Genomic DNA, 26,077 nt, shown 5'->3' on the forward strand with positions numbered 1-26,077 from the left:
GTAATAGCGTCACCTACTGGCAACAGGAAGTGACGTTTTTAACAATGTGATGCACTAGTAGCAACATACTAAAATATGCAATTGAGTACTAAACATGCTAGAAACATTCTAAATCATGCTAGCAAAACCATCCCACATACAAATGGTATTACATTATCCTAAAAAAATATAGGCTACATAAAATATAGGCTACATAAAAACCTGACATTATCCTGATGGGACCAGATGCACTGCCTGAAGTCAGCAGAGATAACCAGTAGAGCTTGGCTGATCTGACAACTCCACAGATGAAGCAGAATCATTTTACCTTGCACAGTCTTAAAATGGTTATGGTTCAATGGCTCACTGCTTTTTTAAGTTTTTATTTATTATTTTATTTATTTTGTGGATCATTGCTGCTCTGTAATTGGCCATAATGCAAGATTCGTCTTTTCCGAGATCATTTACTCTTCCCTGTGGAACCCGGAAGCTGGACCTCTGACCTACCTTCAGTACGATCTGAATTTCTGTGTTTTGAATTTTATAGAATATTGAATTTGGTGTTTCGAATTTGTTCTTCATTGTAGAGAAGTGGGTTTTGACGGCCCACTCCCTGGACATGTTATGGTCCAAGATGGAAAAATAAAAATGATGGCCCAACTCGCAAAGCACTATGGTGCAAAAAAATGGTGTTTTATTTAGGGATGTTCCGATTCCGATACTAGTATCAGAAATACCACCAATACCACAAAAAATTCTGGTATTGGTATCGGCGAGTAATTAAACTCATGTACCGATCCGATACCATTTTCCTTAACAATACCTAGTTGTGCCCGCTATCTTTGCTTAACACAGCAAATCGGAAATCAATTCTTCTTCGCGGCTCAGAATGCAAACACAGGAAGCTGTGTTGCCACAAGCAACCACTGTTTAGAGCAGCGAAGAAGAAATGAAAATGTGCTAGCAGTATGTCCACTGTTTGGCAGTATTTCAGACTGCACCAACCAGCCAGTAAAACGGCGACATGTCTCATATGCAATGCTGCAATTTCAAGGGGTGGCACAAATATTGGTAACTTTAACACAACTAACTTAATAAAGCATTTGAAGACGCGTCACCCTGCGCAACACAATGGTTACATAAAGGCTAGGATGGAGAAGGATGAGGCATGCCAGAATCAACAATCTTTGGAAGCTTCAGTCAAACAGAGAGAAAGTTTTCAAAAGACAGCCAACGAGTGATAACAATAACCGACAAAATTGTTGAGTTTATTGTTCTGGATGACCAGCCTCTGTCAGTCATCAAAAACGTGGGATTTCGCCGCTTAATTGAACATTTGGAGCCCTGGTACAGTTTGCCTGGTTGCAAATACATCTCTGAAACAGCGCTCCCTAAGCTATAAGACAGTGCGTGAACACATTTTATGTAAACTAAAAGATGTGCAAACAATCAGCTTTACTACAGACATTTGGAGCTGCAACGCGACCCCACTGTCTTTACTAAGTTTGACAGCACACTGGTTGGACACAGTGACACCGTCATCTTTTACACTTCAAACTGCAGTGTTGCAAGCTAACGAGTTTCGTGGGTCACACACCGGCACATCCATAGCTGAATCAATTGAGGGGATGCTTGTGAAGTGGAATATCTCTAAGTCCCGTGTTCATGTTATTTTGTGTGATAACGCAAGCAACATGAAAAAAGCCATGGACGAGATGGGTGTGTCGAGTTTGGGGTGCTTTGCACACTCTCTCCAACTGGTGGTACACGAAGGCCTATTATCACAGAGAAGTGTGAGTGATGCGCTGGCGAACTGTAGGAAGATAGTCGGCCATTTCAGACACTCGCCACTGGCCACAACGCGCCTGGAGGATATTCAGAGGGATCTAAAAATGCCCACCAAACGTTTGCACCAAAACGTGGTGACAAGGTGGAATAGTACTTTTTATATGGTAGTGAGTTTACTTGAGCAGAAGCGAACGATTTCAGCATACGGAGCTGATCACGACCTGCCAGCCACATTAACAGCTAACCAGTGGGCTTTGCTGGAAAAAACTGACCAAACATTTGAGGAACTGACCAAACAGATTAGCTCCTCCACCTTGTCTGTAGCGGAAGTCATCCCCTCAGTTACAGTTCTAAAATGGCTACTTGCTCGGGAGAGCCAGGAGGACACCGGTATAAAAACAATGAAAACTACTCTTCTTGAGGCCGTAAAGAAACGATTCGCAACCATCGAGGAAGAGCCCTTGTATGCAGTTGCAACTCTCTTGGATCCATGTTTCAAGGACAGGTATGTCTATTAAAATTGTCCACATTTATTATTGTCACTGCCATATGGAGTATATTAGTTCACTTGTTATATTATTTTAAAATGGTACTGTATAAACGCTATTTTTAAAAACTTTTTGCACTTAATTTAATAATTACTGATATATATAGTGTGTGACCACACACCAAAGGCTACTTTGGAGGTTATTTGTTACATTTATTTATTGTTTTTCATTATTGTTTCTTTCAGATACTTCTCAAGTGCAGACAACATCAAGCATGCAAAGAATGCTCTGACAGTAGAGATGGAGAAGATTGAGAAGTCACTGACAATGACCAGCACAACTGTAGCAGAGAAAATTGCAGAAAGCCCCAAGAAAACTCCACGAATGGAAGTGTAGTTAGGCGGCGGCAGCAACAGCAGCAACAGCAACAGCAGAGAGGGTAGCTTGAAGGGGGAAGTCTGTTTGAGGAATTCCTGCAGGAGTATGATGAGGAACATGGCACAGGTACTACAAGCACACATGTGCAACTTCAGACATATGTGATGGAGCAAATCCCATTCCAGTACTGGGCAGTCAACCAAGTTCGATTTCCCACTCTGGCTGCCACTGCTGCGAAGTTTCTCTGCGTCCTTGGTACCATTGTGTATAGTGAGAGACTTTTCAGCACAGCATCTAACATTGTGGATGCAAAGAGAAACAGACTAGGAGGAGAAAGAGCAGAAATGCTCATTTTCCTGAAGAAAAACTTGCCATTGTTATTGAAATTGTAAGCAATACTAAGTTCCCACAGTAGTGTGTAACCTAGTTTAAGTTACTTGAAATATCTAGGTTTAATACTGCTCTTGTTGAATCTTATCTTGTTCAGTTGAGGTTTATTTCTATTAAGTTTCTTACTTCACTACATTGTGGCTGCACTTAGTGTTTTTAAAGGACTATTTTGTGTATAAGTTACTGTTGCACATTTTTTTGTGCTATTGTATTTAAAAACTGAAATGCCTTTTATTTAACAAAATTGTTCTGGACTAAGTTTTAAAGAGATTATTTTCTTATATAATTCCTAGATTTATTCGTTGCACTATTTTTAATACAGTTATATTGTAAAACTAAAATACCTTTTCCAGTTTACAGTGTTAGATTTGTGGCTGCATTTGAAGTTCTTTTTCACTTAAAATAAATAAATACTATAACTGACAAAATGACAAATGTATGTCAGATAATAAAAATACTCTAGTTCACTTTATGTATTTGTTCTTGTTTTATTTAGGGATAAGTCTGAAGCACACCATAAAATAATTCTATCAATTCATACAGGGCTAGTAGTATATCCAGCTGTAGATACACACCCAGGTATTGGATCAGTACTCTGTATCAGCCGATACCCTGAGCTCAGGTATCGGAATTGGTATCGGGAATGGAAAAGGGGTATCGGAACATCTCTAGTTTTATTTATATAGAGGTGCGCAGTATATACAAGTGAGTGCAAAATGTTATAAAAAATAATCAACTCTTCCACCAAAACAAAAATAACTAAATAAATGAATAAACAACATGCTGACACTCATCCCACATACACGATTTCACAGAGGAAAATAACATGTTACCTTATTCCGGTAACGGCCGTACACAAGTCGAGTTCCAGCTGAACTCTGACCCAACAGACTGATAAATTTGTGTAAAAAAAAAAAAAAAGAAAAAGAAAATTTGCCAGTGGACTTCAGTTTTACTTCTGAAGTAAATGTTTTTTGCTTTAAGGGTGCTTAGATATTTTCAAGGTAAACAAGACAAGTATACATCTTAATGCGTAATTATCCTAAAACATTAGATATGTTGTGATTTGCAGCTTTATCATAGCATGATAATATGTGTTTAGTATGCAGGTCACATGGTACAGCAATTTGCCCGAAAGCTATTTGAGACCACAGAACAGAGACCCCTGTTCATCCCTGTTCCCCAGAGCCTCCTCCCACCTCTCAATTATCGTTTATTTTCAGCATTATTGCAGGTTCTTAAAGATGTTTATCAATGTTGAAGAACTGAATTATGTTGCTGTTACCCTATATACAATACTAATTAACCACAATTCATAATAAACAAGATTTCAAACAAACAAACAAAAAATACAACATTAAACATATACAATATTAAAATATACAGATTACTAATCTAACATCAAACATTACATATTACAAAGGTGATTTCTAAAATCCACAGTCTGCACATATAATGAATGGGAGATCTTCAAGGAAATTAGGTCTATTGAGCTGTAAAGCCCTTTACTTTTTTCTGCATGTGTAAGGAATGAGTTGTGTCAGCAAAGCCCCTAAGCATGTGCATGGCTAGCTACACGCATACTCAGCACACTGTACTTGCAGTGGGTGTGTGTTTGAGTGATTGAAAACCCGTTTCCACCTTGTCAAGTTTCATAAAATATATTGAATTGTATAATATTCACAAAATAGCATAACTAATGGTGCAATTGCTAGTGTATAGTGCATTTGTATAAGTGCATAACTAATCCTAAGTGTTTACTTCAAGTAACTCCCGCACCGTTTGTGCTACAAGTATGAATGCTGCTTGTTGAGGCAAAGTGTACTGTTGCTTCTTTGATCCATTATACTTATAATTTTATTATAAAATTGAAAAATCCCTTTGGTTTACATTAAAAGAGTGACCCGAGCCAAAGGATCCAGAACTTTATATAGATGCTCTTTTTATTTTTTCGATTTGGGCCAGTAAGCAATAGATCAGGAACCAAGCAGAACGCCTTGACAACTGCATAGCAAAACACATTTGATATGTGTTCTACTGTTAAGTTCTGAGTTCTATACGTTACCTTAAATAAGAAAGCAGCTGCTAAACTGTTACCAACCAGCTGCAACTTCTGGGGACTGTGAAGGATGTTACAATACAGGCTTCAGAAATTCAACTGACCTTAGACATTTCCTTTTTTCCAGAACGAGGAGAATGGCAATGGCAAAGGTAAGTGGATTTAAACCTTGAAATATAATATAATAAAATTTAGTGTTGTGATCCCGAAGAATTTAAAGTTAGGAGGCGGATCACCCCACACCACTTCATATAACTCACCGTAACTCAACAAAATGTTCACCTTACTTAAAGGTACTCCGATTAGGATTTTTGGAGCCAATCATCAATGACAGGAAGCAGTATCTGCTGATACAACCACTTATACCGATCTACTTGAAGCCTTCTTTTTATCATGTAAAATTACTTATGGGGATGCATTTATTAAGTATATAATTTGTCAGGGATCTCAAGGAAAAAGACTCAAATGCAGAAATGCGACTCAAAATTTGAGTAATAACAGTCATTAAATGTTCCAGCAAAAGATCAAAGTTCATACGGATGGCTAGATCACAGAGAGGTCAGGAGTCAAACACATCCCTCAGGTAAGACAGCTCACATAGACAAGAACAGGGAAAAATCCAAATCCGACCTGGCGGCCAGTTTTACACAGTCCAAAAGAACAGGCAGAGGTTCAGAAATGGGCAGATGATTACTTGACACATGTTAAAGTGCAGACAGGAACAGATCAGGAAAATGAGCAAATCACTAGCCAGAGGTCGCAGGAATCACTGGCATAAAAAAGCTGGGCTGGACAAAAAATAAAAACAAACAAATAAAAAACCTGAAATAGATGTGTAGTCACATAGACAAAACTCACTGGCAATGAAAAAGAAAAACAAGAATGAGAAATTGTGGTTTCTGCTGTTTGTGAAAAGTCATTTCTTAATCTTTGAGTCTTGCAAGAGGCAAAGGCTAACACCTTTGGTTTTGCACACATATTTATATTCTGAAGATACCATGTGACAAGAATTTAAGCCAAGCTTTTTTTACCATATATGGCACATTCTTTCTAGCTTAGAATAAATTTCACCTTGCTGTAAACACATATGTCTTGTTCATGTTTCATTCTCCCTTAGATCTTTTGTTCAGAGTTACATATAATAGAAGATACACATAATAGAATATCATATGGCTATATTATACTTAAATATTATACTTATTACTTGTTTTCTGAATAATAATCTTCTACAATGAGTTTCATTTCACACACACACCCACACATATATACATATATATATATATATATATATATATATATATATATATGAATGACATTATGAAAGGTAATCAATATGTCATATTTTGAGCAGTGAACATGAGAAATTGTGATGATCATGTGAGCATATTTCACATAACTGGTGTACACTTTTTCTGCAACAAGATATAATGGTAATCTTTCTTTGGTAATATTATCATAGATTACACTCAATTCAGTTATATTCTAATCAATAACTAATCAATAAAATATTCTTCAGAAACAGCTGTAAGCGCATTCACAGCTGCATAAATTACAAAGCCCAATCAGCTGCATGTGGGCAACATGTGCAAAAGAAAAACAAAAAACACATGCAGGAAGATAGTGACAGATCCAGTACCCCTGGAGAACAGTACCCCTCCCACCAGGGACGCCTCCTGGCGAACCCCTAATGGATGGAGACTGGAGGCGATGAAAATCTTCAATAAGCGAACGGTCCAGTATGTCCCGAGCCGGGACCTAAGATCTCTCTTCCGGACCATATCCCTCCCAGTCCACGGTGTCTGAAATGAAGAATCCGTCTGACGATGAAGGCAGGAGCACCTTTGATCATCAGCGGAGGAGGGGGAAGAGGAGCAGAAACAGGAGGAGAATAGGAAAAATGCAAAACAGGTTTAATCCGAGAAACATAAAAAAAACATGGTGAACAGGATGAAAAGAATTAGGCAAACGAAGCTGTGCCACCACTGGACTGATGACCTTGACAATAGGGTATGGCCCAATAAATCTAGTAGCCAACTTATGTGATGAAACCATAAGCAGCAAATCTCTCGTAGAGAGCCATACCCTTTACCCACAAACATATCTCGGAGCCGCAGTCTGACTGAAGTCAGCCGCTCTTTTAATGTGTTTTTCAGACCAAACAAGTGCTTCACTGGCCCTCCTCCAAGTACAGCGACAATGCTGGATAAATGTCTGAACTGAGGGAACAGCAGATTCGATAGCCTGGGACGAAAACAAAGGGAGCTGATAACCAAGACAACACATGAATGGGGAAAGCCCAGTCGAGGACACCAGCAAGGAGTTATGGGCATATTCAGCCCCGGTTAGCTTCTGACTCCAGGAGGAGGGGTTATGGGAAGCTAGACATTGGACCATCCGCTCAAGATACTGGTTAGTGCAGTCTGTCTGGCTGTTGGTCTGTGGATGGAATCCTGAAGACAGACTGGCGGAGGCACCCAGCTTTCGACAGAATTCAATCCAAAACTGAGAGGAGAACTGGGGCCCCCTCTCAGAAACCACATCCTCTGGAAGACCATGAATCTCAAAGTCGTGGTCAACAACCACCTGTCACCCTAGCAAAAGGGAGTTTAGGGAGGGGAATGAAATGAACCGCTGTAGAAAAGCGATCCACAAAGGTAAGGATCGCAGTATTGCCACTGGATGGAGGAAGACCAGTAACAAAATCTAGAGCAATATGCGACCACGGGTGGAAAGGAATAGGAAGAGGATAAAGCAGACCAATGGGAGGTTGATTAGATGTTTTATTTTGAGCACAAACCTTGCACACACTCACAAACTGACAGACATCAACCGCTCAATCATAGCAGGCCACCATAAATGCTGACGGATGGCTGCCAGTGACCTCCTTGCACCTGGATGACACGTGAATTTGGAGGACTGGCCCCACTGCAAGATGGTTTCAATTCAATTCAATTCACATTTATTTGTATAGCGTTTTTCACGATACATATAATTTCAAAGCAGCTTTACAGAGAATGCATGTCAACATTACAATTTAAAGAATGCAGTTAGCAAATAATGTAGTAATTTAGGCAATTAATTTACAATCACTGTTAGCAGTTTAACTGAACGTAGAAGCAATGAGCTCCTGAATTACATTAACAATAATTAGGATATAGAAATTGTGCAATGTGCATGTTGATCCAGATGATTGCGTCCTCTGAAGTCCTCGCAGGAGTTAGCGCCATCTCTTCATAGGTGTTGGTCATCTGAGGTCTTCTTAAGAGGCTGGATCCAAACTGAAGCTGAAGTCCTCTCTAGTCACCTCGGGACAGGTGTCCCGAGGCAAAACAGAAAAGCAAATGGATAATAATTAGCGTAGCTGCTTTTCATAACATTAAGCAAAGATAGTCATGTGCAATTGATCTGATATGAGATGCATTATGTGAATGCTTGGCTAAAGAGATGTGTCTTTAATCTAGATTTAAACTGGGTGAGCGAGTCTGAGCCCCGAACATTATCAGGAAGGCTATTCCAGAGTTTCAGAGCCAAATGTGAAAATGCTCTCCCTCCTTTAGTGGACTTAGCTATCCTAAGTACAACCAGAAGTCCAGAGTTTTGTGATCTTTAAAAGCGTGAAGGATTGTAGGGTTGATAGAAGATCAGTTAAGTACACAGGAGCTAAACCATTTAGAGCCTTATAGGTCATTAGCAATACTTTATAATCAATACGGAACTTAATGGGTAACCAGTGTAGAGATGATAAAATTGGTGTTATATGATCATATTTTCTTGACCTTGTAAGAACTCTAGCAGCTGCATTTTGTACTAATTGTAGCTTATTTATTGAGGAAGCAGGACAACCAGCTAATAATGCATTACAGTAATCTAGTCGAGACGTCATGAAAGCATGAACTAACTTTTCTGCATCAGAAATAGATAACATATTCCGTATCTTAGCAATGTTTCTGAGGTGGAAGAAGGCTGTTTTTGTAACATATGAAATATGATTTTCAAAGGACAAGCTGCTGTCTAATATAACACCCAGGTCTTTAACTGTCGAGGATGGAGTAACAGTACATCCTTCTAAATGCAGATTGTAGTCTGAGAGATTCTGTGTACAGGTTTTCGGCCCAATAAGTAATACTTCAGTCTTATCTGAATTTAATAGAAGAAAATTACTACTCATCCAATGTTTTACTTCTTTAATACATTCTGTCAGATTGGATCATTTAGAGATTTCATCTGGTTGTGTTGAAATATATAACTGAGTATCATCGGCATAGCAGTGGAAACTAATTCCATGTTTTCTTATAATATTGCCGAGTGGCAGCATGTATATTGAAAATAGCAGAGGGCCTAACACTGATCCTTGCGGCACTCCATAGTTTACTATCGTGATCTTAGATTTTTCCCCGTTTATATAAACAAAATTGTGACAGTCTGATAGGTACAATCTAAACCACTGCAGTGCCTGGCCCTGAATACCAGTGTAATTTTGTAGTCGGTCTAGGAGTATTTTATGATCTATAGTGTCGAACGCAGCACTGAGATCAAGTAACACTAGTATTGAGACACAGCCCTGGTCAGAAGCTAGAAGTAAGTCATTTGTCATTTTAACGAGCGCAGTTTCTGTGCTATGATGAGATCTGAATCCTGACTGAAATTTATCATAGATAGTGTTTTTTTGCAAGAAGGAGCATAATTGGACCGACACTACTTTTTCTAGTATTTTAGACATAAATGGAAGATTTGGGATGGGTCTGTAATTTGCTAATACATTTGGATCTAATTGTGGTTTCTTAATGAGAGGCTTAATAACTGCTAGCTTGAACGGTTGTGGGACATGACCTAGAGAGAAAGACGAGTTGATAATATTGAGAAGAGGCTCTTCTGCTACAGGTAACAATTCTTTCAGTAGTTTAGTGGGTACTGGATCTAGTAAACATGTTGTTGTTTTAGACGCAGTGATAAGTTTATTTAGCTCTTCCTGTCCTATAGTTGTAAAGCACTGCAACTGTTCTTGAGGGGCGATAATTGAGGCTGATTCATAAAAATCTGTTAAAGGTTGTACATTTGTATTTCTGATACTTTCGATTTTCTCAGTAAAGAAATTCATAAAGTCATCAATACTAAATTGTACTAAAAATGAAATGTTTTGTTCTGGTGATATCTGTTTATTTGTTAATCTAGCCACTGTACTAAACAAGAACCGTGGATTGTTTTGGTTATTTTCTATGAGTTTGCGGAGATGCTCGGCCCTGGCTGCTTTTAGAGTCTTTTTATAACGAGACGAACTTTCTTTCCACGCGATTCTGAAGACCTCTAAACGAGTTTGTCTCCATTTGCGTTCTAGATTGCGAGTTTCTTTTTTGATAGAGCGAGTAATACTGTTTAGTAGTATTTTTCTCTCTAACCTTTTTTAATCTCATCGGTGCAACAGTATCTAATGTACTAGTTAAAATGGTGCACATTCTGCTAGTCATTTTCTCGAGATCATTTGTGTGTTTAGGTACGATGAGCAGCTGAGACAGATCAGGCAGGTTATTTGTGAATTTATCTATAGTTGTCGGGAGAATTGTTCTGCCTAGTTGATATTGCGGAGCAATTTGACAAATATCATCAGTATGCAGTACGCATGTTACTAGGTAGTGATCAGTGACATCATCACTTTGCGGTAGAATTTCTATATCGGTTGGATTGATTCCATGTGATATAATTAAATCTAGTGTATGATTAGAACGGTGAGTGGGTCCAGTGACGTTTTGTTTTACCCCAAATGAGTTTAGTAAATCCGTAAACGCAGCCCCTAACACATCATTTGTATTGTCAACATGAATGTTAAAATCTCCAACAATCAGCGCTTTATTGGCGTTGACCAATAGGTCTGAGAGAAAGTCTGAAAACTCTTTTAAGAAATCAGCATAAGGTCCTGGAGGTCTATAAACTGTAGCCAAAGCAAGAGATAGTAGTGACTTTTTACTTATATCTGAGAGTGTAATATTTAGCATAAGAATTTCAAATGAATTAAACCTATAGTTTGTTCTCTGAGTAACATTAAGAATATCTCTATAGATTGTTGCAACACCACCGCCACGGCCAATCAGACAGCATTTATTTTTATAACAGTAGCCAGGTGGACAAGACTCATTAAGACCGAAATAATCATTTGGTTTAAGCCATGTTTCAGTAAGGCAAATTAAATCAAGACTATTATCTGTGATCATTTAATTTATGATAACCGCCTTAGGTGTCAGTGATCTAATGTTTAGTAGCCTCAGCTTTAGAAATTGTTTTTGTTCAGTAATTTTGCGAATTTCTGTTTTGATCACGATCAGATTTTTTCTAGATCCTTTATTTTTATTGTTAGACCTCACTATTCGGGGAATAGACACAGTTTCTATAGACTGTACTACACTCACATTTCTATCAATTAAATTGGCAGAACACAGACTGTGATTTGAGGTTTGACTTACTAGTCATACGGTGCGAAGATGGAGATGTTCTCTGACAGAAGATCAGCTCCGATGCTGCTGGGGTGCAGGCCATCAGCACGGAAGAGCCTAGGTCGCTCCCAGAAAAGATTCCAATTATTTATAAAGAGCAGCTTCTGTTCATTACACCAATACATCAACCATTCATTTAAAGCAAATAATCTACTGAACCTTTCATGTCCTCGTCGGTACGTCGGAAGCGGTCCGGACACGATGATCCTCGTCACTGGCGATGTGGCTCGTACCGTCTCGATCAGGCTCCTGAAGTCCTGCTTCAGCACGTCCGTCTGCCTGGTGTCATTCACCCCCGCCTGTAGCACTACAGCATCAATGGTCTCAGCACCGTTGAGGATCGCGGGAACCTGCGCAGCGACATCGAGAACATGAGCACCAGGAAAACAGTGACTGGGCACCTTACCTTTGGCTGTGGTAGCGTGGACGTGGCGGACGATGGAGTCTCTGATGACCACGGCGTCGCGTTCCGCCTCGCAAAGAGGGGAGAAGCGGTTCCGTATCGAGACCTCGAAGATCGGGGGCGGCAGAGGAGGAGAGGTCCTGGTCCGAGGCCTGGCTCGCGTCTTCCGCTGCTGAAGCACCCACGGTCCCTGGTGAGATGGCGCCGGAGTGATCGAGGGCTGTGATGAACGCGTTCTGGGAGCTCGGGCCCTGTGCAGAGAAACATACGGCGTAGAGGAAGCAGGAGTGTTAATATTGCGCTGTAAACTTATTGAGGAGCGGTGAGCGTCAGCACGGGAAGTTTCCAGCGCTGTCTGCCGCTCGCATAGCTCGGCCTGCTTCTCGAGAAGGGTCCGGATCTGTCGCTCCACGTCCTCTAGTTCCAACTGCACCGCATGCAGCGCAAACGTGTCCTCACCTGCACACAAAGGTAGACAAGCATCCGATACACACGCCATTAGAATAGATGAACAATAATATGGTGAGAGAAGAGTACAAACGCTAGTGTGCCACGCCGCTATTGCTAACGGGCTAAAGCTAATAGCGAATGTTCAGGAAGTCGGATAAAACTAGCGATATCAAGGTAATCCAAGTGTTTTTTATGTACAATATTGGTGGGGATGTGTTCCCCCGCCGAAAAAGAAAGAGTGATATGTTATAAGTTTGATTTTGAGAGACAAAAACAAGCAATTGGGAATCAGCTCGATGGAGCTCTAGCTCAAACAGTGCGGCAGCAGATGGTGGTGTGGACTGATTCAGGCACAAATAACCAAACCGCTAGGCAACCCAAAGGAGTCTCAACTTGAGTCAAAGCTTGTTAACTTGTTTCTTGACACCCCAGACAACAGCCCCCAATAAACGATCTGAAGATAAGATCGTATCAGGAGGGGGCATGTCTTCGGGGTTGCTTAACTGTCAAGATAAAGCATCAGGGTTTGACGTTCTTCGAACCCGGTCTATAAGACAATATAAAATTGAAATATCCAAAGAATAAAGCCCAGCGAAGCAGTTTTGTCAATAGATAAAATAAAAAAAATTATCGCGCACCGCAAACAAGCTTCTTTGGGGCCCGTGTGGGGCCATTGCGGGCAGCCCACTGTGGGCACATGTGGGCCCCACACTATGGGGCCAGTGTGGGGCCCCAGTGGGACAGCCCAAAGTGTGGGCTGACTGTGAACTGGCCCACACTATGCAGAGTGGGCCCCTGTTGGGGCCAGAAGTGGGCCCACAGCAAGCCCCTTAGGGGCCCGTGTGGGGCCATTGCGGGCAGCCCACTGTGGGCCCAGATACCGGCGTGAAATGCGGGGCACGTGTGGGTCCCGCACTATGGGACCCAGGTGGGGACCCGGTGGGCTGACTATGGGCTGGCCCACACTAAGCAGAGTGGGCCCCTGTTGGGGCCATTTGTGGGCCCACAGCAAGCCCACACTGTGGGCAAAGTGTGGGTATACTGGGAAAAGAGTGGGCATATTGTGAACAATGCACAGATGTGTAAGAACATACCTTTGGCTTTAACAACAAGATTAGTTTGGTTCTACTTTGCATTTGCCACAACACACACAAAACAAGTTCACTTGTTAAAAGAATAAATTAGAAATCATATGTTTCAAAGAATTTCATTTATTCACATTCATGTAAAAAAAATAAAAATGAATAAAAATAATTATATATTATATATATATATATATATATAAATAATGATTATATATATACACACACACACACACAATACATTACCATTCAAAAGTTCAGTAATATTTTTAAAATGCTTTTGAAAGAAGTTCTTTCTGCTCATCAAGGCTGCATTTATTTGATAAAAAAAAACAAAAACATTAAAAAGAGTACTATTCTGAAATAATATTAACTTAAAATAACCGCAGGGCTCAACATTAATGCTTGTCCAGGACAAGTGGATTTTTTGAAGGGGAAAGTGAAAGAGAATTGTACTTGCCCGACTGGACAAGCAGCCTGATAAAAATGCCAATAACAAAAAATAACTAGGGAATCACCAAAAACATGAGAATTGTTCTGGATTAATTTAGTGTAAATGGTGACCGATAGTAAAAAATAATATATATAATGTACTGACGGTAACAAGGTTGCGCTGTTGAGACTCGCACAGCCTCTCGAAGAAAAATCGCAACAAATGTGCCCAGCTCACTCAAAGAAACTCAGTTTTAGAGTTAGTTCACCCCAAAATTAAAATTCTGTCATTAATTACTCACCCTCATGTCGTTCCACACCCGTAAAGACCTTCGTTTATCTTCGGAACACAAGTTAAGATATTTTTGATAAAATCCAATGGCTCATGTGGCCTGCACTAAGAGCAAGTTAACTTAGACTTTCAAATGCCCAGAAAGGTAACTGTTACTAAACACATATTTAAAACAGTTCGTGACTACAATGGTTCAACCTTAATGTTATGAAGTGACAAGAATACGTTTTGTGCACCAAAAAGTAACAAGCATGTATCATACGATCTCAAACTGCCATAGTCATGTGATTTCAGTAAACAAGGCTTCATTGCATCATAAGTGTTTCAAGATTTCAATGGTACAAGTGACTTTGGCAGTTTGATACACGCTCTGTCTGAACGACTGATTTAAAACAAAAGATTCATAAAGCATCGAAGCTTCATGAAGCAGTGTTTAGTTCAGTGACGAGTGCTAGATGTTGTATAAAGTCGTTATATTGTTTGGCGCACAAGTATTCTCTTCGCTTCATAACATTAAGGTTGAACCATTGTAATCACATGAACTGTTTTAATCATATTTTTGTAACAGTTACCAATCTGGGCATTTGAAGGTCTAAGTTAACTTGCTCTCAATGCAGGCTTCACGAGTCATTGGATTTTATCAAAAATATCTTAATTTGTGTTCTGAAGATGAACGAAGGACTTACATGTGTGGAACGACATGAGGGTAATTAATGACAGAATTTTCATTTTTGGGTGAACTAACATGACCAAGAGTGCTGAATTACCATCACAATTGAAAATGTGACACTGATTTCATTTCATTGTTTGAATTAATGACTCAATGACTCACTCATTAAGACAGTTACCTGCCCCCACCTACTGGCAGTTTAGTTTCATGCTTAAAAGTATCATTCTTTCCGACATTTTTTTTATTATCTAATCTCACAACATTTTTAAATTCAGTTGTAATTTTTCATTGTAAATTATTTGACTGGTAACAGTGTCTTATTACACTAATTTAATTTATTGATCAAATTTAAGAATTTAAAATGAAAGATGAAGCATTTATTTAATAATGGGGAAAATGCCCTTTATAAAGGTAAAAATATCATAAATATGCAGATTTATACGTCACAGCCGGCCTTAACACTGATGCTGCAGAATAAATTGTATTTACAACAGTTTGTGAATGACCGATTTACTCGTCACAGGAAAAGGCTTAATGTCGAGCCTGAACTGTTTTAATATATTTTACAAAGTCAAATTTTCCTGTGATATTAAAACTTAATATTCAGCAGCCTGCATCCAGTTGTCAGTGTCACATGATCATTCAGAAATCATTCATTTGTGGATGGAGATGAGTGATCAATCCCCTCGGGTACCAGTAGATCTTTGCCTGATCTCCAGTTCTTCTGCTCCTTCCACCATCCCAGTCTCTTGCATTATGGAGCCATGATTTAACAGGAGTTTCCACTTCGGAAGCTGTGGCCGGGCCGCTTTTTTGTGCGCTTTTTATCTAAAGTGAGAAAAAAACAACAATTGAAACATTAATTTAAAAACAAAAAACAAAACACGAGTTTTGTATACATTACATTTGTGTTTTCCCAAGGGTTAGGACATTTCCAACCCAGGGAACAATCTTTTGAGAACATCTAAATGCACTTTGACTGGAGAAACCTGAGAATAATTTGAGTTCCTGAAAAATAGTTCCAGGTGTTGTTTATTAATGTTAAAAACAATTTTAGACTGTTGTTGAGAGAGAAAGATACAGAGAATGAACAATCGAGGGCATGATGAACTGAGAGCATGAGAACAATTTAATAAAATTGTCAAGACAATGTAAAGTAAAAAATTGTTTGCTACTCAACCTTGTGTCATTCCAAACCTGCATGATTTCTTCTGTGGAAGATGATGAAAACTGACCATGTTTTTGTCAATACAATAAAAAGTCAATGGGATCCAATGCAGTTTACATTGTATGGACAAAACAGATGAAACATTCTTCAAAATATCTTCTTTTGCATTCCACAGAAAAAAGTAAGTAATACAAGTTTGGAACAACATGAAGAACTATACCTTTAATGTAAGAAATCATTGATGACTTTAACTTTCAGCATGAATATGTAATTTTTATTAAAATAAATGCAAATGCTGAGAATATGTCTGACAGTCAAAAATGTACTTACTCCGCAAAAGATGCAGTGACCTGTGCCTGAGCGGCTCTCCTTAGGTTATTTAGCTGTGGTTAACAAAATCACAAAGGAGAAAAAGAGAAAGAATTGAATAAATCTATACAAATTAAAATGTACTGTATTCATATTTCATCAGTGATTATTGACTAATCAGCATGTCAGGAGTTCTCAGCTCTGGTCCTCGAAGTGCACTGTCTTGCACAGTTTATGTCCACACCTGATCAATCTCACCACATGTGACTTTCTAGTCAGTAAACCAAAAGAGCTCAATTGGCTTGTTCAGGTGTGTTGGTCCAGGGTTGGTGCTAAAGTCTGCAGGACAGTGGTCCTCGAGGGCCAGAGCTGAGATCCCCTGCAATATGTTCTGAACATGACAATTCAGAGATCCAGAATGACTGCTAGATCGATCACTTACAACAGTGGTGTCCAGTCCTGGTCATGGAGGACCAACGTCCTGCAGAGTGTAGCTCAAACCGTCCTGTAGTTCCTGGTCATCCTGAAGACCTGTAGTCAGGAATCAGGACTAGATGGCAAAGACTACTGAAAAGAGAGAGGACAAACAACATTTCAATGGTATGAAGCCAGTTTAAATCTTTTATTCATGTACATTCAATATGTACAATGACATCTGAGAATGTGACACATGGCACCACTGTACTGTCAGATACAGTGATACACAAAAGATAACAGATAACAAACAAAATGTTTATGAAAGTACAGTTATTTGGTGCAATCAACAATACAAAAACTGAGAATGTGTCGGACAGTGAGACGAATAGTTACAGAGCAGAACCAATGATCTGATTACACACAATGAAAAAGAGAAAGAAACGAATGAATATTTCAGCTAAATATTGCTCTGTATGGATGAACGTGCTGATGAAATGTAGCCTATACATTCAAGAGAAATTATACATTAATATTTAGTGTGAATATAACGGAAGTAAAACATTTAGGCCATGAAATTATATCTTTTCATAATTTATTAATTACAGATGGTTGATTTCATTTGAAATACACAGGCCAATGACTTCTCTCTCTCTCTCTCTCTCTCTCTCTCTCTCCGTGCAAATACAAAGCACATGTATATAAATAAATATGGTTTGCTGTCTGAACTGTCAGCGCAGTGTTTATCGATGTATGAACGGTTATAAAATCATATGTAACGAGATTTAATATAGGCCTCGTTTACGTCGCTATTTTAACTATAAAACGGACATGACTGACTCATTATGCCTAGCTCGGTCGTAGTTCGCTTAAATATCAACAGGAGAACAATAATAAATCAAAATAACACCAAAATGTATGTAAAACAATTCAAGGCATTGCATTTATGCAGTTTTAAAGTACACATATAAAGTATAGATTACCAGAAAATGGGCTAGTCGACCGTTATAACAGTTAAGGTGATGATACACGGGGCAACCTTTTGAGCAATGTTGCCGAGCAACGTTGCTTTGGCACTTTCCCACTGAGAATGAGCAACAAATATATATCTGGATACGTTAGATCGGGCGTGGGCAATTTTTTGAGATCCTCCAATCAGAATGTTAGCAGCCGATCACGTGACCGGTTCGGAGATTTCAGAAAAAATTCAAACAAGATGGCGGCCTCTCAGCGGCAGTGGAGCGGAGAAAAGGAGTGTGAACTTTTATCTTTTTACGCTAGTAAGTTGTCATGCGTCAACCCAAAACAGGGAATTTACCTAATATATTACTTAAAATACCAACAACTTGTCCGAAAGTAATGTGTGTATGCTGTAATGAAGCTATTGAAGGATTTCAGTTAAATACTAAACAGACGGAATTTTCAACGTCTGTAGTAGCGTAGACTGTACCGTTTGACATTAGAAGAGCTTTTGATGCGATCGACGCGGGTTCGAATCCGCCTTTTGCCGAACTCGCTCTTCTCCCTTTTCCTGTCACAAATCAGATCGGAAAGGCATTTATTTTTAATAAAAATAAAGAAAATATTTGAAAAGTTGAAATAAAGTGCCTAACAAGTGTTTATAATAAAGTATTTATTGAGTTGGCTATAGATTTGCTCCTCTCTGATTAGTTGCTGGCAACTGTCTGTTGCCCTAATTAGTTGCCCTGTGTCTCATCAGGTTGCCCGTTGACGGCAACATTGCCAAGCAACATTGCTCAAAAAGTTGCCCCGTGTATCACCTTTAGTCATTTAAACGGTGTTGCAGTCGATTCTGTTCCCTTTGGAATGTGTGTTCCCCCTGCTGACTGCGCATGCGCCATGAAACACCGCTGGATGGACGGAAAGCGAAGGAGGACAAAAATATTGGCGCTACGTTTAAATGTCTTGCACTGTAGCATAATAAAATGATTCAGTCCAGTTTTATTTCTGTGAATTAAATTAATCTTGGACTTGTTCATAGTTTATGTATTATGCCTGAATTTATAAATTTGAATCGTGCCAACACAAATTAGCTTATGTCCAAACTTTATGCCTCATATTACCATTTAGCATTATTGCAAATTTGATTGTTCCCTTCAGAATCTGTGTTCCCCTTTTCACAAGCATGGGAACCCAAAAGGTTCAAAAAACTATTTTTCCCCTCGAAGGTGGTATTTTTTTTTTAAAGCATTTTTTATTTATTTATTTTATTTTTTTAAATCTTTATTCCTTTTCCAATTTAAAATGCACTACAGATTTTAATGCCATGTTTATTAAGGCTTTGGTTAGTACAGAAGCCTCCATTGCAGGCCTATTTGAACCACAAGGAGTTCACAGGTGATTTTAAATGGCAAATTTTATAAAAGAAAAGAGTTTACCCAAAGTGAAAATTGAGAAAAAAACCCTCCAAAAACAAAGGCTTCATAACTGAGTCATTTATTGCAAGAAACACATTTGTATTCTTTCTCTGTAGATGGATTGCCCACACATTTTAAATGGAACCACCGCCCGCAGTAGTCACAAGCAATCTGTCAACATAAAAGAACTTCAGAGTCTTCAAATGTTTCAGTCTCTCCTCCAGTGTCTTCAACTGTTTCTGCCTCTCCACAAAAGTGGCACAGTTCACTTAGGTCATCTATGGAGGTACAACACTAGTGAAGGTGCACACCAAAAAGCACATCAATGGTATTCATAAGTAGCCATACCAGATTGGTGTAGCAGTGTTAAAGCAATCTCCATTCTGAACCGTGTTATGTCTTGTGGCTCACTGGAGAAGTTTATTGTAGAATTTTGCACAATGTGTTCTGCAAACTGAAGTAATAAGACAAATTAACTTTAAAGTATTGTACCATTTCAATGGACATTTAATATTTTTATATAATGCTATCACACCTTCAAAGCAAACACGCCACATGAAATAGTGTCCCTCTGAAGTGGGTGAGGCAGGCTTTCACAAACCCAGTGTGAAACTGAGACACCTTTTGCCATCATCAGGGCTCTACAAACAAGAGTTTTCTTTCAAGCATACATGTTTCACAATAACACTACATCTGATTGTGTTGCATGAAAAATACCTTGTTGCCTCCAAACACTTTTTCTTCTTGATTGATTGATTTCATTAGTGCCCTTTGAAATTACACATTAATTTTGTTAAGAATGTTATATTGCACCCTTGCATCTTGCATGTGAAAAATATTAAAGAAGGCAATAATGACAACATATAATTGTATCCATATATATTTATTCATTTTTTTTTTTTATATAAGGAACAAAATATAACATAGTATCTGTTTCCCTTGTGACAATAATTTGAGGAACTCAAATTTTAGCATGTGTAGGCTACTTTGGAAACAGTGAACATTGTTAATACATTTTGTATACTGTTGTTGTATATCATAAACATGTCATCTCTGTATTTTTGCTATAATAATAATGCTAAAAAATAAAAATGCAGTAATATGAGGCATCAAGTTTGGACATAAGCTAATTTGTGTTGGCACAATTCAACTGAATAAATTCAGGCATAATAAAGTAAATACAGGCATAATACATAAACTATGAACAAGTCCAAGATTAATTCAATTCACAGAAATAAAACTGGACAGTGAGAATCATTTTATTATGCTACAGTGCAAGACATTTAAACGTAGCGCCAATATTTTTTTCCTTCTTCGCTTTCCGTTCATCCAGCGGTGTTTCATGGCGCATGCGCAGTCAGCAGGGGGAACACACATTCCAAAGGGAACAGAATCGACTGCAACACCGGCAGCATATGTTACAATCAGATTAAAACACTAAAAATTGGTGTAATTTAATTTTAGTCAATAAATTCATTAGCATTTTCATCTGTTACACTAATTTTAACAGAAATCTCAGAAATTACCATTTAAAAAAAGCTTATAATTTAAAAAGCTTACCTGTTTGAAGCAGAACTGGGCGGTGCAGTCGAATCCAGAATGACAGCTCATTAGCGATACAGTTCCAGCAGTCTCATTGGTTAGAATTAATCACGTGATGACGCCATCTTCCGTATTACTAATAAAAATATATTTTTTCCTTTTTTGCCATTTCAGAAATATATAAAAATATCAAATTCAACAGTGATGTATTATATATATATATATATATATATATATATATATATATATATATATATATATATATATATATATATATATATATATATATATATATATATATATATATATATATATATATATATACAAAACAAATACATAATTGATCAACCATTTACAGTTTTATTGTGACAAATAAGTTAATTTTATTTAATAAATACAACTTTCTATTAAGTCTATGCCTATCATGAATTTTAGCTCAATTTATACTTTATGTTAAGTATTCTATAAATATATTTTAAAAACTCATTAAGACATATACTGCATTAAAAGAACAGTTATAGTTAAATTTATATATTTATTTCTCTCCAATAAGTGAATATATTGTTATTAATACCTGTGTTGTGTTTTTATAAATACTTATTGTGAGTGATAATAGTTACTAACCTCTATAAATGCATTGTTGATGGCTTTATGTAAAGTCAAAACATAGGATGCAATTTTCCGAAAGACAATGTTAAGTAAACATGAGGATGTGCACATTATACATTTTAAGTTGTTTTGCAAATGTACCTGAAAAATAATTCCAATATATATAAAAAAGAAAGAAATCATTATAAACAGTTCTTTTTAATATTGCATACTAGCAGAACACTGCAACAACATTTTTAAAGGAACAGGAGAACAGCTGTTAAGCCAACAGGCAAATACAGCACTTGCCTTGCTATCTTGACTGTGTGCAGTTTTATTGGTGTGGGCTGTTGAATCTAATGACATATATATGACTGAATCGTTAAAAATAGTTTGATTAACCCTGATTTAACAATGATTTAACTGTGCTGTTAACATGGTGGGCTGCCCACAGTAAACACTCATGTTGGCACAGTGAAAAACTTCTGTAGGCCCTGTATGAGATAACCCACTGGGGACCCGTGTGGGTTTTCTGTGGGCAAGCCCACAGTGGGTTGCCCAGAATAAACCCTCATGGGGGCCCAAATGGGCAAAACTGCTATCGGCCCCGCATGGGCTAACCCACTGGGGGCCCGTGTGGGTTTTCTGTGGGCAAGCCCACAGTGGGTTGCCCAGAGTAAACCCTCATGGGGGCCCAAATGGGCAAAACTGCTATGGGCCCCGCATGGGCTAACCCACATGGGGCCCCAAAGGGTTTGCCCTTGCCCACACTGTCCCACAGAAAACCCACACTTACCCGCAGTGAGCCCACACTGGCATGTTTGCTTAATCGCGATTAATTGCACACTTGTCATGAAATTAAGCATACACCATTTATCTTGTTTAACGTCCATTTTGCCATTTGTTGCTATATCCAACAAAGTAAACAAATCAGATTGAAATGTGATTTTCACAAAACTGTATTTTTCAAGGTAAATTTAGATGTCTTTCTAAAAAAGGACACCAAATAACCAAATGATATGATTTAATATAATTCATACATTTATGTACACCAAAGCACCCATAAAAAAACAACAATGCTTTACAGGTTTTTCAACTATCTAATAGTTTTCAGATACAGAAATTGAACACAGTAATCAAATATAAAATAACTGCATAACTGCATTTTATCTTTTGATTAACATTAAACACACAAAGCAGGGATATTAAAGATCCAGGGCTCTGATACTGATACAACACATGCGATGTCTCGTTTTTTTCTGAAGACATATCCTACTATGTTTGTTAGGATACTCGCTAAGATGGGCATGTTGACATCATTTTTGTTTGAATTTGTCCATTTAGGACAAATTTTTAAATACCCACTCACACAAGTAATATGAAGAATACCAATTAATTCAGGAAAAAAATATTTGCCATATGCAATTCATATATGTGTACATTTATTCTCGCATTAAATGCCACAGTTTATAGTTATAAATTAATTTATCAGGGAGATGAATTCATCACACACACATGCACTATTAAAGGGTTAGTTCACCCAAAAATGAAAATTCTATCATTTATTACTAATTCCACACCTGTAAGACCTTCGTTAATCTTCGGAACGCAAATTGAGATATTTTTGTTGAAATCCGATGGCTCCATGAGGCCTGCATAGGGAGCAATGACATTTCCTCTCTCAAGATCCATAAAGGTACTAAAAACATATTTAAATCAGTTCATGTGAGTACAGTGGTTCAATATTAATATTTTAAAGCAACGAGAGTATTTTTGGTGCGCCAAAAAAAACAAAATAACTTATATAGTGGTGGCCGATTTCAAAACACTGCTTCAGGAAGCTTCAGAGCATAATGAATCGGCGGTTCGGAAACTATGCGGAGGAAATGCCACTGATAGATATATATATAATATATCAGGGGCATTTCCTCCATGGATGCAAGTGAGGCAGTGTCTACGTAAAAAAAAAAAATAGATGAGAAAATAATCGATATTACAAAAATAAAACAATGCAAATATTACAAAATTTGACATTAAAAAGTGTAAAAGTCACTCGTTTTTCTAAAGAAACACTGTCAAACAGCGACACACGCAGGTAAAGTTACAGCGGGGAGACCGCGTCTCTCTGCCTCCCTTCAGATTATAGAAACAAAACAGAGCCCCCTAAGCATGCAGTGGGTTTAGTGGGGGGTAATTGAGAATGAATCGGGGAAAGTCACGGGAGAGGAGGCAATGCCTCAATTGTGCTATGATTGGATATGATCGGTTATGATTGGACATGATTGGTTTGTGCGTTAAATCCAGCCTCTTGTTTCCATGCGCGTTCTTGTTGAATTGGCCTGAAGGATGAAAGTGATGGCGTTAATGGGAAGACTAATTAAAAAGTAAGTAAACAACTGTCACTTACATATCACCGCTTTGTGTCATGTAAAACAAAATCGAAATGGCCTGAAAACATGATGACTCAGGGTTTTTTTTGTGAGCAATCAGCGTGGTGAAATTAAAGATACATCTTCGTGTCTGTGACCACTGACCAGTGTGTACAAGCTTGATGACTGCTAAAAATAAACTGACTTTTAAAAAGAAAAGCTGAGTTAGTCAATAATAATATAAATAATATATATTGTTTATATTGTTACTGCCTTTAGTTATTATTTTGGAATAAATGTAAAAATGAGCAAAAACACTAACTTAATGAAATTTATACTTTATTTTAATACATAAAACATTACATAGTGTAAAAGTAACAAAATAGAATTGTATTTGGTCTCTTTTTATGTAATGTTAACTTAACATTGTGTAACGGGGACATAAATGAGGACTTTGCCTCCTTATTTTGCCTCTTCATTTTAAAACACCACTGATATACCGCACACCACTGATACATATATATATATATATATATATATATATATATATATATATATATATATATATATATATATATATATATATATATATAATCAGTAGCGTGCGGTCCATATAAGCTGCGAATGCTCTGCATATCCAAGCCACTCGTGGACTCGACAACTAATATTAACATGATAAATTACTATTAAATCCCTTGTTTGATGTGTACCATAAAGCCTACAGGATTGGTGATGCATATTTAACTGTCTGTAATTTATTTATTTGCCAAACGACGGTATTTTCCTTAAATCTGCCAGTTACGTAGACTTCCGGGTAAGCTGATCTACAGCAGCTTTTGCGCCTTCACGCTTTTGTTATGGAGCGTCATCATTGTTGTGCGTTCTCATTGGTTTGCAGGTCTATGCGAGTTTACATGGGCAGGATAAGCTATGAGCGGACCGCTCACCCAAGAGGAAAAACCATAGACTGTAAAAAAATATGGACGTAGTGTCCGTGGGGTTTTGACCATAGACAGTAAAAGAAGTTTTGACGCCTAAATGAGGCCGCGGCCATCTTAGCTGCGCATCACCGCACGTCACTCCCGGATAACTGAAAATGGGCAAAGAGGCGGGGAGGTGGTTTGAGCTGATGTGATTGGTTGCTGAAACCACGCCCACCTAGCTCGACGTGACCATGTTAGCAGGCAAAAGAGCTATCTATCTAGATACAATCTAAATTATTAATGAAGATAAGTTTTATCATCAGAACGTTCTAAAGGTTTACTGTCAATCTACGGTGTTTCTTTAAGATATAGATGCTCCAACACCAGTAGCGTTGGGTGTGCAAATAACAACATGGAAAATCAAATGGGACTTCATACCTTTATAATAGAGATCGCGAGATGAATCCAATCTGTGGCACTTGGGTAAAATATAAAAGTCCATTGCAAAACAAAACAAAAAAAAAAAAAACATTTCACATTTCTTCTGAATTATCTGCTCTCTGTCATCGTTCTTCAAGAAAGGATGCAATCTGAGCAGCCTTTATGTTGTAAAACTGTATACGATCGTATCTAACAAACAAATGAGCGTGTGTCCAAAGTATATTTTTTTCAAAATAGTGCAGCAGTTTTAGTTATAATATCCAAGCAGTGCTGTCAGAGTTGTATATCCTCCTGGTATTGTCATTGTAGTAAATCTCGCAATCAAAACTTTCAGCCAATGCCACGATCTAACAACGTGTGTTCTGTTTCTTCACGCACACATCTAGACAGACACATGTCAGTCTCGAATATTATGCAGCAAGCCATATTTTATAATTGTATAAAATAATCGAGAAAAAAAAAGCACAAAAACGGCTGAGATGCCAAATTCAGCGGCAGCTGAGGTAACATGACTGCTCACAGACAGCAGTGGCATACCTGTCACTCAAGTGATCACGCCCTTAATTATGCAGAACTTTAAGGCTTAATATAATTTAAACGGATAAGTTATAAAAAAAATTCACCCCCCTCAGAGTTGTCATGAAGGGCAAAAATAACAGTATAGACCAAAACCACAATTTGAACCAACTTGTAAACATTTTTTCAACGTTTTTTTCTGCTATAAACTTGGCCAATTTAACATGAGACTCTATGAGATTCTGCTCTCTTTTGGAGCCTGTCCCTAGCGGCCTGTCGATGAATCGCAGTATATGTTACTTCCTTATTGGCTTCACGAGAGAAAGTGGTAGGTTGCCGCTTGGGAAAAACGAGCTGCTGCCAGATCTCAATCACCGAAAATCACATTGTATTTGATACAAATCTAACTAGACTTAGCCAAATCATAACTAAAACTATTTTCATAATATTTCACTTTCTCCATAGAGATTTTTTTAAAGAAAACTTCTACAGTCCTACTGTAACTAGGCCTATCAGAGTATGTTAATCGATAG

Source organism: Chanodichthys erythropterus, chromosome 19 (genome assembly GCF_024489055.1).
Source record: "Chanodichthys erythropterus isolate Z2021 chromosome 19, ASM2448905v1, whole genome shotgun sequence".
Lineage (NCBI taxonomy): Eukaryota > Metazoa > Chordata > Actinopteri > Cypriniformes > Xenocyprididae > Chanodichthys > Chanodichthys erythropterus.